Below are 12,633 nucleotides of genomic sequence, written 5' to 3' on the forward strand. Positions count from 1 at the left end.
ATTGTTTGCGAATTATTGATAACGACAGACTGCATCACCATTCCATCTTCGCTTGCGCCCGTTTCCGTTTCATCAGTATAGTATAAAAAATTGTGCATAGTTCCCTCGGATAACTTGTAAGTAGAGGTTTGCCCACTACTCGGGTTCTGGTTTGCCCGGCGTACCCTTCTTTTCAGGGCGGCCTAGGTGCCTCTACAGAATTTCGGATTTTCGTCACAACAAAAAAAAGGTAAACAAAACAAATAAATTTAATTTTACCGTGTTTATTCGCCTACTCTCCCTTGTGGCTGTTCGTGGTCACTACTGATCCGATACTGCTGATGCTGGCAGGAAGGCGACGGTTTCATCCGACCGGCCGGGACTACAACGGCCGAGTTCTCCCGTTTTCCGTTGGCTGCTCCGGCAGCGGTCCTTGGCGTTTAGCTAGGGAGGTGAGCTTGGCTCCTTTGTTGGAACCTCCCTAGCGACGTTGGCGATAAATCGCCGGACCGTTTACTCGCCGTAACCGATCCCGGAAGTCACCGCAGTGTACTTCCCAGGGGGAACCTTTGTCCGCCCTGCTTCGTTCTCCTTGGCTATTAGCTATAGAGGAGAGCTAGGCTCGTTCGACTTATCCTCTATAGCGAGAACGGTCGATGTCACGGTTCCTTTTTGTTTAGCCAGGGAAGCGAATACACTCCTTAACTGTTAGCTTACCGCTGTTGGCGAACCGACACCGTAATTTTCACTGTGCCCGAACCACGGGCCGGCACTTTCGACGGGAATCTCTTCCGTCACACACGCGCACTTCGCTCACAAGCTATTGTGGCGGTAAACCTTTTCGAAAATAATCGACGTCTGTCTTTAACCGTGGTTCGTCACTTTCTCAAAAAAACTCCATGGCCGCCTTCCTCATTCGACCCAAAACAAACACCAAAACCAGCACCAAAAAAAACAGTACCGCCGCATAACTGTCATCGATATGTGCAGCATATCCAGCACACTTATTGCAGCAAGAGGAGAGCGTTGGCCTATCTAAGCCCTATGTTTCTTGTATACAAACTGTAGTAATCTAGTAGACTATGAAATGTATTGAGGTGAGATTGACATAATAAAACTGAATCATAACTATCTACACACCGAACCAGAGAAGACGTGTTTCCGTATCCCTACATTTGGCGACGAGGATAAAATAGTGGAGCTGAAAAGAGATGGCTTGGCCGATGGTTTGTATTATTGAATATAAAGTCCCAAATCCAAAGGTTTACCGTAAAAGAAAAGATATTGCGGGACCTGACGAATTAAACTTTGCAGGCTGACTCCCACAAAAAAAAGAAAAAGAAATATGAAAATTGTGGAACCTGGCAATATTTGCGGGCTGATTTCCATAGTTATGGAACCTGGCAATATTTGCAGGCTGATTTCCATAGCAACGGAAAATTATGGAACCTGCAAAGTTTGCAGACTGATTTCCATTTCTGAGAAATTACGAAACCTGGCAAAGCTTGCAGGCTGATTTCCATAACTAGAACTACTTACAGGCTATAAATTGTGTGCGAAGCCTGAATACTAACATAATGATTCTCGCGAAGTTAATCATTATCATTTTAATCTGTATAGGTAAACCCGTTTGTACCTCCTTTCATCGAAGATGCAGAAGGCTCTATTCCATTACGCTGGGAAAAATGGAGAGAGCATTTCGATGCATACCTAGCGTGGAAAGATATTGATGATCACGAGGAAAAGTATAAAACATTAATGTTGTTTGGCGGTCCAGATGTTCGGAAAATTGCTGGCAAGGTACAACAAGATGAAGAACATCCCTTGGAGAATAGATACCACGCAGCCATACAACTATTAAATGAATATTTCATACCAAGCGTATCAAAAGCATACGAGCGACAGAAGTTTAGGCAAATGTCACCAGGTCCACACGAGAAGCTTGACGCTTTTGTTATCAAATTAAAAAAGTAAGTGGCCAATTGTGACTATGGCAATCAAGTTGATAGCATCATAGTGGACCAAATCATTATGACAACTAAGGACATGAGCCTGAAAAGGAAATGTTTGGAACGAGATCATAGTCTAGAAGAGGTATTGGCTATCGGGCGAGCCCACGAGTCTGTAGATTTCCAACTAAGCGGATGGAACAACATCGATGCAGAAAAGCCTATTAAAAACTCAACAGAAACCGAGCAGAAGTCCTGTGAAGACAACATCTTGAAAGTGAACGCAAGAAATAAAATTATAAAATATTCCAGATGTCATCGATGCGATGGGCGTCATGATCCTAACACGTGCACAGCTAAATCGCTCAAATGTAATAGCTGCAATCGGATCGGTCATTTTGCGCGTTGTTGTTTCTTGAAACGCAAGAAATTCGACAATCTGACGAAACATCAGCCAAATGAGTATCAACAAAAGCGGAAGCGATTTGTACGAGAAATTCAAGATGTCAGCGAATCAAATAAGGACAACGAAAAAGAAGTGTTTGATCTATTTCATCTTGGTGCCAAGAAGCGGTCCGTAAAGGCAAGTGTAGGAGGAGTGTCTATACTGCTAATCATCGATACTGGAGCAGATGAGGACGTTCTAAGTGAGGCGGATTGGAAGTTATTAAAACAAATAGGATTTGAAGCGTACTCGACGAAAAAAGGCAGCAATAAAGTTTTTAACGCCTATGGATCTAATAAGCCGCTACATGTACTAGGAGAGGTCGAAACGGAGGTTTCATTCAACAACAAGTGTGCAGATACCACGTTCTATGTTATACAAGGCGGAAAATGTTCTCTACTATCTGGGGATACTGCGATAAAATTGGGGCTAGTTCAATTTGTGCAAACTCTGAACAATGAGATTTTCCCCTGTATCAGTGGTAAGGATTAGTGCTGCTTAGTCAATCTGATTACTATTTCAATTTACTTCAATATAATATTTATTCTGAGATTAAATGCTGATGTTTTATTCATACAGGGATTGAGGCAAACATAAAAATTGATAAAAGTATCCCCCCAGTTCGCCAAAGTTTGAGACGCATCCCATTTCCCCTTGAAGAGTTGACATTGAAAAAACTGAAAGAGCTTGAGCAGCAAGATATCATTGAGCGCGTAAATGAAGCATCTGAGTGGGTGTCACCAATGCTAGTAAAACGAAAGAGCTTAGATGAGGTTAGAATTATTATTGACTTGCGGGAAGCAAACAAAGCTGTTATTCGAGAAGTTTCCACTATTCCACTTCCTACATTAGAGCAAATGATACAGAAAATTGGTGGAAACAATATATTCACAAAACTAGACATTAGACAAGCTTTTCATCAAGTTTTGTTGAAAAAGGAATGTCGGTATATTACCACCTTCATATCTCCGCTGGGCTTGATGCGCTACAAACGACTCATGTTTGGCCTCTCAGCAGCTCCAGAACTTTTTCAGAAAGTGATGGAGACGATTTTCGCCGAGTTCCCGTGGCTCATTATATTCATTGACGATATTCTGATTTGCGCCAAAGACGAAAATGAGCTTGCTCATAAAACTAACATGATATACAAGCGATTGCAAGAATACAACGTGCTTATAAATTTTGAAAAAGTCGAGAAAAACATTAAGGAAATTGATTTTGTTGGATATCATATCTCCAGTAAAGGAATATCCGTATCTCGTGAAAAATTGGCAGCAATTGAACGTTTAGAACCTCCCAGGTCATCGGAAGAAGTAAGAAGTTTCCTGGGATTAGTCAATTTTGTACATCGACATATACCTGACATGGCTACAATAACACATTCTCTCAACTTACTGACTCGTAAAGGAACACCATTCATTTGGAAACCAATCCATCAAGAAGCCTTCAATCAAATCAAATCTATTTTACTAGAACGGAAAACTCTTGGGTTTTATCATCCGAATGATGAAACATTCGTGATAGCAGATGGGAGCCCAGTAGGTTTAGGCGCTATTTTAATTCAACGAGGAAAAGATAAACAAAATCGAATTATTTGCTACGCTTCGAAGACTTTAACACAAATCGAACAAAAATATGCACAAACCGAACGTGAAGCATTAGCCTTGGTGTGGGCCTGTGAAAAATTCTATTACTACCTTTATGGAAAATTTTTCTGGTTAATAACTGATCACAAACCCTTAGTCGTTATATTCGGCGAACGATTGAAACCTTCTCCCCGTATAGAGCGCTGGAAATTACGGTTAATGTCTTATGATTTTAAAATTATCTACCGACCAGGGAAAGGAAATATTGCAGATCCCCTTTCACGCTTGTGTCAATCCATTCCTGACCACGGCACAAGTTTTGACGAGGAAGTTGAAAGAATTGTTAGAATGGTAGCTGTTGATGTGTGTCCAATAGCAATATCTTTAGATGAAATAATAACTGCTACTAAAGAGGATGATGAATTGCAAGAGCTTATCCGTTGGTTACCCTACAGTCCACGACGCTGGCCGAAAACATTAATCAGATACAAGAAGTTGGCTGAAAGCCTCACGAGTGATGAAACAGTAGTCATGAAAGCACAACGAATCATCATACCTAGATCGATACAGAAACGTACTTTACATCTAGCACATGATCCTCACCTTGGAATATCTTCAATGAAACGTCGACTAAGAGCGAAAGTATGGTGGACAGGAATGGACCAGATGATAGAAGAATTCGTCCAGTGCTGTTCAGGTTGCATTCTGGTGTCTGAACCCAACATCCAACCAATTTCCAGAATTGAAATGCCAAACAAACCTTGGAAAAAGATCGCGATAGACTTCACAGAAGTTCCAGGAGGTCACCATCTATTAGTAATTACCGACTATTTCTCAAGATACATTGAAGTTGTAATCATGGCTTCAATGACAGCCAAGATCACGATTGTAAAATTAAGAGAAATCTTTGCACGATTTGGCTACCCAACAGAAATAGTGTGCGACAATGGTCAACCATTCTCTTCAGAAGATTTGTTTTTCAAATGGAATAACTATTAAACACACAGTTCCATACGCTCCTTTTCAAAATGGACTAGTGGAAAGGCAAAATCGTACAATACTTAAAACAATAAAAATAAGTGTAACAATGGGACGTGATTGGAAGACGGACCTTCAAGACTTTTTACACGCGTATCGGGCAACACCACATACAACTACGAATTATTCGCCTTCCGAGCTTATGTTTGGATGGAACATTCGGGACAAACTACCTGAAATAAAGCGAACGGTAGATATAAAGAAAGCAAAAGAAAATGACGAGCGTTCAAAGGAAAAAGGAAGAAAATATACAAACATGAAAAAAGGAGCGAAACCGTGTAACACTGATATAGGAGATCACGTTATTGTAAAGAACTTAATAAAAAAGAACAAGCTAACTACCACATTCAATCCAGAAGAACACGTTGTTATACAACGAGAAGGGACAAGATTATACCTCAAGAACTTAGAAACTGGTGTTATTACAAATCGTCACGTTAATCATACGAAGTGGGTTGTTAACAATAACCCATTAATAAATACTGCACATGGTATCATTTTAAATATTTTAATCACTTAAAACAAATAAATTCCACATCGAATTAACTTACATTAATTCTTCCAGAAAAAGTTTCAAACCCTGAAAACAATCATAAGGCAGAAATGGTACGCGAACCATTAAATATCGAAAAATTTAACGAATCAAGATTACCAGAAACTAGTGAAAAAAATTACAATCTGGATCAAGCCAGAAACGACCACACCCGTTCAGCGAAAGAAGAAGCAAGCGAAAAATTTGCATCCCTTCATATCTTAATAATTATCATTTTAATTAAATAGGTAAAAGAAATAATTAAATTAGAAATTAGTGAATCATATACTATTAAAAGATGGGAGAGATTGTAGTAATCTAGTAGACTATGAAATGTATTGAGGTGAGATTGACATAATAAAACTGAATCATAACTATCTACACACCGAACCAGAGAAGACGTGTTTCCGTATCCCTACACAAACATAAAACAAAAATTACTACACCTATCTGATTACACAAAACCGTTCACAAACGCAAAACTATATAAAAATTTACAAACTAAATGTGAACGGTATCGAACAGCGGTGAGCATAACTTTAACGTAAACAATACACTCTACGGAGTGTATACGTAAAAAAGGGTATATTTCCACCCAGTGCTAAATTGTTACCCTGACGGGTTACAAACTGCAAGGTACCCTGAAATGAAAATGAGGTTATGATTTAATGAGAAAATCAAATAGTTTTCCGTGTATTGTATTCACCGTGGTTTCTTCCTGTTCCTGTACCGGTGTCTGTAATGTCACACTCTGAAGATCATGCGCTGCAGGTATAAACTCGTTAAAATTTTTCGGCGTATGTGTTTTTGCACTCGAATTTGGAGTGAAATCTTTACGGGGTTTCTTCGCAGGAATAATAAGAGGAGCAATTGACCGTTCATCTGCTTCGGTATCAGAGAGTGCCTCCATCTTTTGGAGCTCAGTTTCTGCTTCCGTCAGTGTGCGGTACTGGCGCTTCACGACGCACTGAATCCGTTGCCAGTTAGAGGCAGGAAGAGAATTCTCGTCTCGCATCAATTTTGCTGCACTCGTAGTCTTTGGCCACCAGAGGATTCCACTTTTTTCCCAGCCGGAAGGAACGATACTGAGGCACTGCTCTCCATCCTCAATGGTTTGCAGTACTTTAAACGGCATCCTAGAAAATAAATATTTGTAAGCCGTGTGGTGTCCGGCGGGCTGAAATCTTTTTGCACTATTTCAACCAAGAATAGAACCTCTGGGAACTGCTCCCATGTCGTAAGAGGCGACTAACAACATGCTAGGAGTTCCTAGGCCGACGTTTTGCTCCGTACCGAAGACTTAATCTGGACGGACCTTAAGGTTTTCCATATTACCCTCTTTCCAGTCTGTATTTAGTGAATCACTGACATATACTGCTCCTTTTCTGATTCGCCTTTCTTGATTGTGTACCAACGTTTTAAGTTTCTTCTGGCGGTTGTATATTAGCCGTAAATGACGAAATCTAATTCTACACTAAGTAACAGAATATATTAATATACCGGCACTTCCACGCCAAGGTTTAACTTCCAAAGCTTTGGTTTAAAAACCGTTTTTAAAAAATGGAAACTTTCATGTAGGAAATTTATTGAATTGGCCTAAGATGGAGCTGTCGAATTTCACAAAAAGCTTTTTATGTTGCAAGTGATCTGTAGTTGTGTTAAATTAGGTATTTTTCTATTATATTTGGAACCGTCTACCAACAAATCTACATTTACGAATACCTCCAAAAGTGACTCCTTGAGGTCTCATGAAGGCCTGACACTAGCTTTATGATACTTTTGCTTTTCTAAACAGTAATAAAAATCTCAACATTCAAGAACTTCACTTTGTCAGAAAATGTAGGGCCATCGGAAGCTAAAACTTCGTAAAATCGCACTCCTGGTCCTTTTTTCAGTGCAGTACTCTACGTCACTCGTTCAAATTTGCACCGCTCTTATGGTAGTCGGTATTTGCTAGTATTACTGTTCTCCCATCCATTCTGGTAGTCAAACGGTGGGATAGCAAAATTCTTACAAGTTTCCTATCTCATGCCTCCACGCGAGTCTAAGTCTATTGATGACATTTGGTCCTTAGACCGCAGAATGAGAGGGTGCGAACAGAATGAGAGGGTGCGAACAGATCTAGTCTAGAAAACATTGCCGTAAAAATGAATAGTTGATCGGAAATTAGCCCCAATACGACTAATCTGACTAGTATCTATGAACACGGGTCAATACGTATTGAAAATTCGCCGCGTCTGTTTTTATGAACCTAATTTAAAGCTCCGTTATTGCTAACAAGCCCGTGCATCAGGTTAACAATCCTTTATATTTCCCTTCAGTGTTCGGTATTATCGCTCGTATACTTGTATTCCACAAACAATCCGATATGGAAAATAAGAAATACTTTCCTTGATTTATAACATCTCTCGCTATTTTTGCCTGTATAATGTGTTATCACTCGGTAGTTTTCAAGCCAATAAATATATCGTAGAGAAGAAGTAGCGAATTCTGTCCAAATACTGTTGCAATAAATAGTGATCCGGCCCATTACGCGGATAAGATTAGCTTTTATAGGCAATACTCCCACGGTCGGCCGTGTGGAGTTCAAATTGCTTTTGTTTAGGGAACATAGTATACTCTCGGTAGCCGGCTGCCCAGAGCTTAAAAATAACCAAAAACTAAACAAGATCATCTCTTTTTCGAGTGATCGTGCACTCGAAGACTAACTAAACAACTACCTAATAAAACATGCTTTACAGGTCGCATCGTTTGCTTGGAGCGAATCCTAGACCTGATACCCTTCCAAACCACCAACTCCGCGACACCTATGGAAGAGTCTGATGAATCGTCGTCCTTCCGTTAAGTAGGTGGAGCATCAACACTTCCCGTCTACCTTATCCTTTATCCTTCCCCGTGAACGATGGAGATGGGGGCGGCCGGCAATGATGGCTATCATGCTGTTGAGGTTTTAATATGGGTCGGATTGGTATGAATTCCTACTTACCACTTCCTAAGCAACTCTTATTAGATAATCAGCAGTCAAACATGATGAAGTCAGTGTGCAATCCGCCAAAATCATCGTCACAACGCAACGCAACGCATCCTAGAAAATAAATATTTGTATATACTGATCTAACACTGTATTAAATACAATATTTACTTGATTTAAATTTAGCTCAACTGGCTGCCTGTCAACGGTAGTTTGTTTAATTTTCTGTGGTAATTACCAAGATGATGCATATAGGTGGGCTTAGGCTTTTTTATTTACTGATGCGGTTGTCAAACTTGAGAAGCGAAATAATAAAACCGATTACATAATATCTTTCATTTTGATATATGATAAAATACAAAATTAACTATTTAGTGGATAAATTTTATGGTGTCTATTGAGATTGCGGTTTATCATTGCATATAGTAAAATTTACTCAAAACCAACGAGCATAGATTCAGACAAAAAGCGCAAATCAGAAGTGTAAATCTCAAACAAAATGGTTTTCAACACTTGAGATAATCTTCAAGCATTGTGAATAACGTTTTGTATTTTGCTAGGTTTATTAGATAGCATACGATAACAGAAATCGACACTTAACGATGGTTAATCTAAATTTGTGATTGGTTGTTTTGGTTTCCATGGCAGTGATGCTGACAACACAAAGATGTCATCTGTGACAGGGTATGGTAGCCGCTGCTTGATAGAACCGACTTCATTTCAGGTTGTTCCTATTAAAATACTATTAGGCTGTGCACGCTAACAAGGTCGACATCAATTTGACTTTTACTGTGAGCCGTGTTTACCAACATTGCTTCATAGCTAAATGGTAGTGTTGGTAAACACGGCTGACAGTAAAAGTCAAAGTTATGTCGACTTTGTCAGCGTGCACAAACTACTGCCCTTGTTTGTGATATAGTTGCACGGGATTTTCTCACACATACAGATGCCGTTTTTGCTTGACCTCCAAACTGAGTCAGGCTGCAACCCCAACCACTGTCAGTTCATACGGTTTGACAGCACGGCATGAGATTTTGCTTTTGCAGCTGTCACATTCAAACTGTTTTGCAATCCACGTTTTAGAAGCTTCTCTAGAGTCAACAGAAGCCAAGAACTCGCTTCTGTTTACTTCGGCTTGCTACCAAAAGAAGACAATAATCGAAGAATCGAATACAAAAACGGCTGTGAAGTATTTTCTCCCTGTTTAAGCAGTCGGGATTCTGGCTGACTTCCGCCAATTTAAATGACACAACCAATTTTGACTTGGAATCGGTTGTGTCATTCTAGTCTGACTTCCGGCGGAATTCATTGCGAGTTCTAGCTCAAATTGCAGACGAGTCTCACTGGGCTATTTCTTCTATTACTGGAACAAACCTACCATGTTAGAATAAAGCAGTTACAGATTTAAAAGTATTCTGTAGAAAAAAAGTCAGAAAATTATCGAAAAAACATCAGCATTATTTTCTATTTTACTAGTCAAATTTGACAACCGCATCGCTACCTAGTAATGATACCCACCTTTCATGTATCATCTTGGTTGAAGTCGCTGTCAAAATAATTAAAACCTGCAAGCAGTGATTGATCCCAACATATAACTTCTCGATCTTAACATTGACCTGAAAGTGCTATGACAAACCTAATAGTTATATAATTTTCTTCGTTATTACCAACTCAGAAACGCGTGTCCTATGGAAGTAATTTTGGAGTGTAGTGAGTTTTATTGAAAAAATATGTCGTCTAGAATTGAAAATGACAAGACGCTAGGAAAAATTTCACAAATATGTACTTTTTCGTTCGATTGAGCGATGGTGTTCAACGTTTCGAGACATTTTATTAATAAATAAGTTCACTTTTTAACCAATCAAAGAATTTCTAATAAGAATTGAATTACGTGTAATTTTAATTTTCGTCGAAATTTTTTCACAAAATATTCATTTTCAGCCGAATTCATGGGGCGCAATTATTTTGAGCTTCTTTTTCGTGATATTTCACCATAAAAATTAAATGGCATACCTTCAAACAAGCGTATATGTAACATAAATATCTATAAAGCACTTGGTTATTTGATTTTGGGGAATCAGACATAACTAACAATCTGACATTTAATTTGATCATGGAAATTTAGCACTGTTGTTGAATAAAACCTAGATAAATTTTATTGAATACATTAACCCGTGGAGAAAATTCTGGTTAAAACTGAAAGTTATAACATAGTAAGCATAAGAAGCTTTTAGGAATGTTTCATTTAAGCTGTAGGTAGTTTTATTATGATTTTATAGCGCACAAATAAAGGTTCTCTAAACTGTTGGGAGAGGGTTTTATGTTGAAGATATAAAATGGCGTTTTAAAGGTTAGATAAAACTATAACAAAACGTTTACTCCTAAAATAGCTCGCATATCATGTTGTACTGATTACCATACAACTGGGCCAACTTGTTATAATATGGGATTATAGCAGCTCGTAAGAAGATGTTAAAACCATGGGGTAGGCATGGGTGGTTTTAAAGATTAGTTTTATCAAACGCTATAAAACTACAATATAACCAATATTGTTACTTGGGGCAAGCACCCCAACCAAGCCAAGCCATAGAGCAATCCTGTGACCCGTTAACTACCATATGCTGGGTACCCGGGCACTGCGGAATCCGTGGTAATGAGGATGCTGGCCGCGAAAATTTTTGAGCACTTTATCACACTCACTGGAGGACTCTTTGAGGCTACCCTCAGAAGATAAAGGGAGACCTCGAAAACCGAATAGAACAAAGAGTGCTTTCCCGCCTCCGCGAGGATCATACGAGCATCACCCGCGTCAACCTTCCAGTATGCACAACTTGCGGCACAAGATTCACAGTGGAGCTCACTCAAAAACTGCCGGTAGTTCGAAAACCTGCGACGACATCACAACTTGCCCTCCTCGTTTCGGGAAACACTAGCAAACGACCCAGCATACGAAAAGGCTTGCTTTCTTGAAAGATGCCAATCTTTTCAAATCCATCTAAGGCAGACCGTGAACGGGCTGACTTCACACCTTCCACCCACCATCACTACTCAGCGGGCCCTCCGCCACATTCGAACCGGGTGCTAAGGAGCTTCCTCCGTTGCCCCTCTACAAACCGCAAATTCCTAAGTCACCCACCACCATCGTTCAGCGGGTCCACCGACACACGCTGAGAAACTGAAAATTATCGTGGAGGGTCTTTTCCTGAAGCACGACCCAACCGCATGGCCGCTTACACCGTGCGTTGACGCAGACGGTGGTAATGCTGGTGACAATCGAGTCTCCAACCACCAGCTCCTTATAGTGGTGAAAGGGTAGAAAGCGAATAAATCTCCCGGTCCGGACGGTATCCCCAACGTGGCACTGAAGACCGCGATCCTGGCGTTTCCGGACATGTTAAGGATAGTTCTACAGAAATCCCTAGACGGAGGCTACTTACCGGATGGATGGAAAATCCAGAAGCTGGAGTTACTGCCAAACCCCGGGAAACCACCGGGAGATTCAGCATTATACCGGCATATAAAGCCTGCTGGATACTCTTGGTAAACTTCTGGAAAGGGTTATCCTCAACAGGCTGACGAACTACGTTGAAAGTGACAACGGACTATCGCACATGCAGTTCAGATTCCAGAGAGGGATATCGACGGGGAACGCCATCCGTACAGTCATTGCAAGCGCGGAGAAAGCATTGAAGTAAAGGAGAAGGGTTGATCGCTACTGCACCGTGGTTACGATCGACGTGAAGAACGCATTCCACAGCGCCAGCTGGGCGGCGTGCAAAGTTCTGAAAAGTTACGAAACGAACATGGGGCACAGGTCGATTAGGGTCACGACGGGAGTACTTCAGGGTTCCATATCTGGTCCAACGCTCTGGAATATAATGTACAACGGACGTGTTAACACTGGAACTGCTCAGAGGAGCTGAGATCGTCGGCTTTGCAGATGATGTTGTCCTGATGATACCCCGCGAGATCCTTGACTCGTTGGCTAAGTTACAGCAAAAGTGGGACAGCGCAAAAAAAAGGAAGGTGGACACACCGACTCATCCCAAATGTATCTGCCTGGGTAAGTAGGAAGCATGGAGAGATGAACTTCTATTTGACGCAGTTTTTGTTCGTGTACGGATACTTCCGCA

The sequence above is a fragment of the Topomyia yanbarensis genome, chromosome 1 (genome assembly GCF_030247195.1).
Source record: "Topomyia yanbarensis strain Yona2022 chromosome 1, ASM3024719v1, whole genome shotgun sequence".
Lineage (NCBI taxonomy): Eukaryota > Metazoa > Arthropoda > Insecta > Diptera > Culicidae > Topomyia > Topomyia yanbarensis.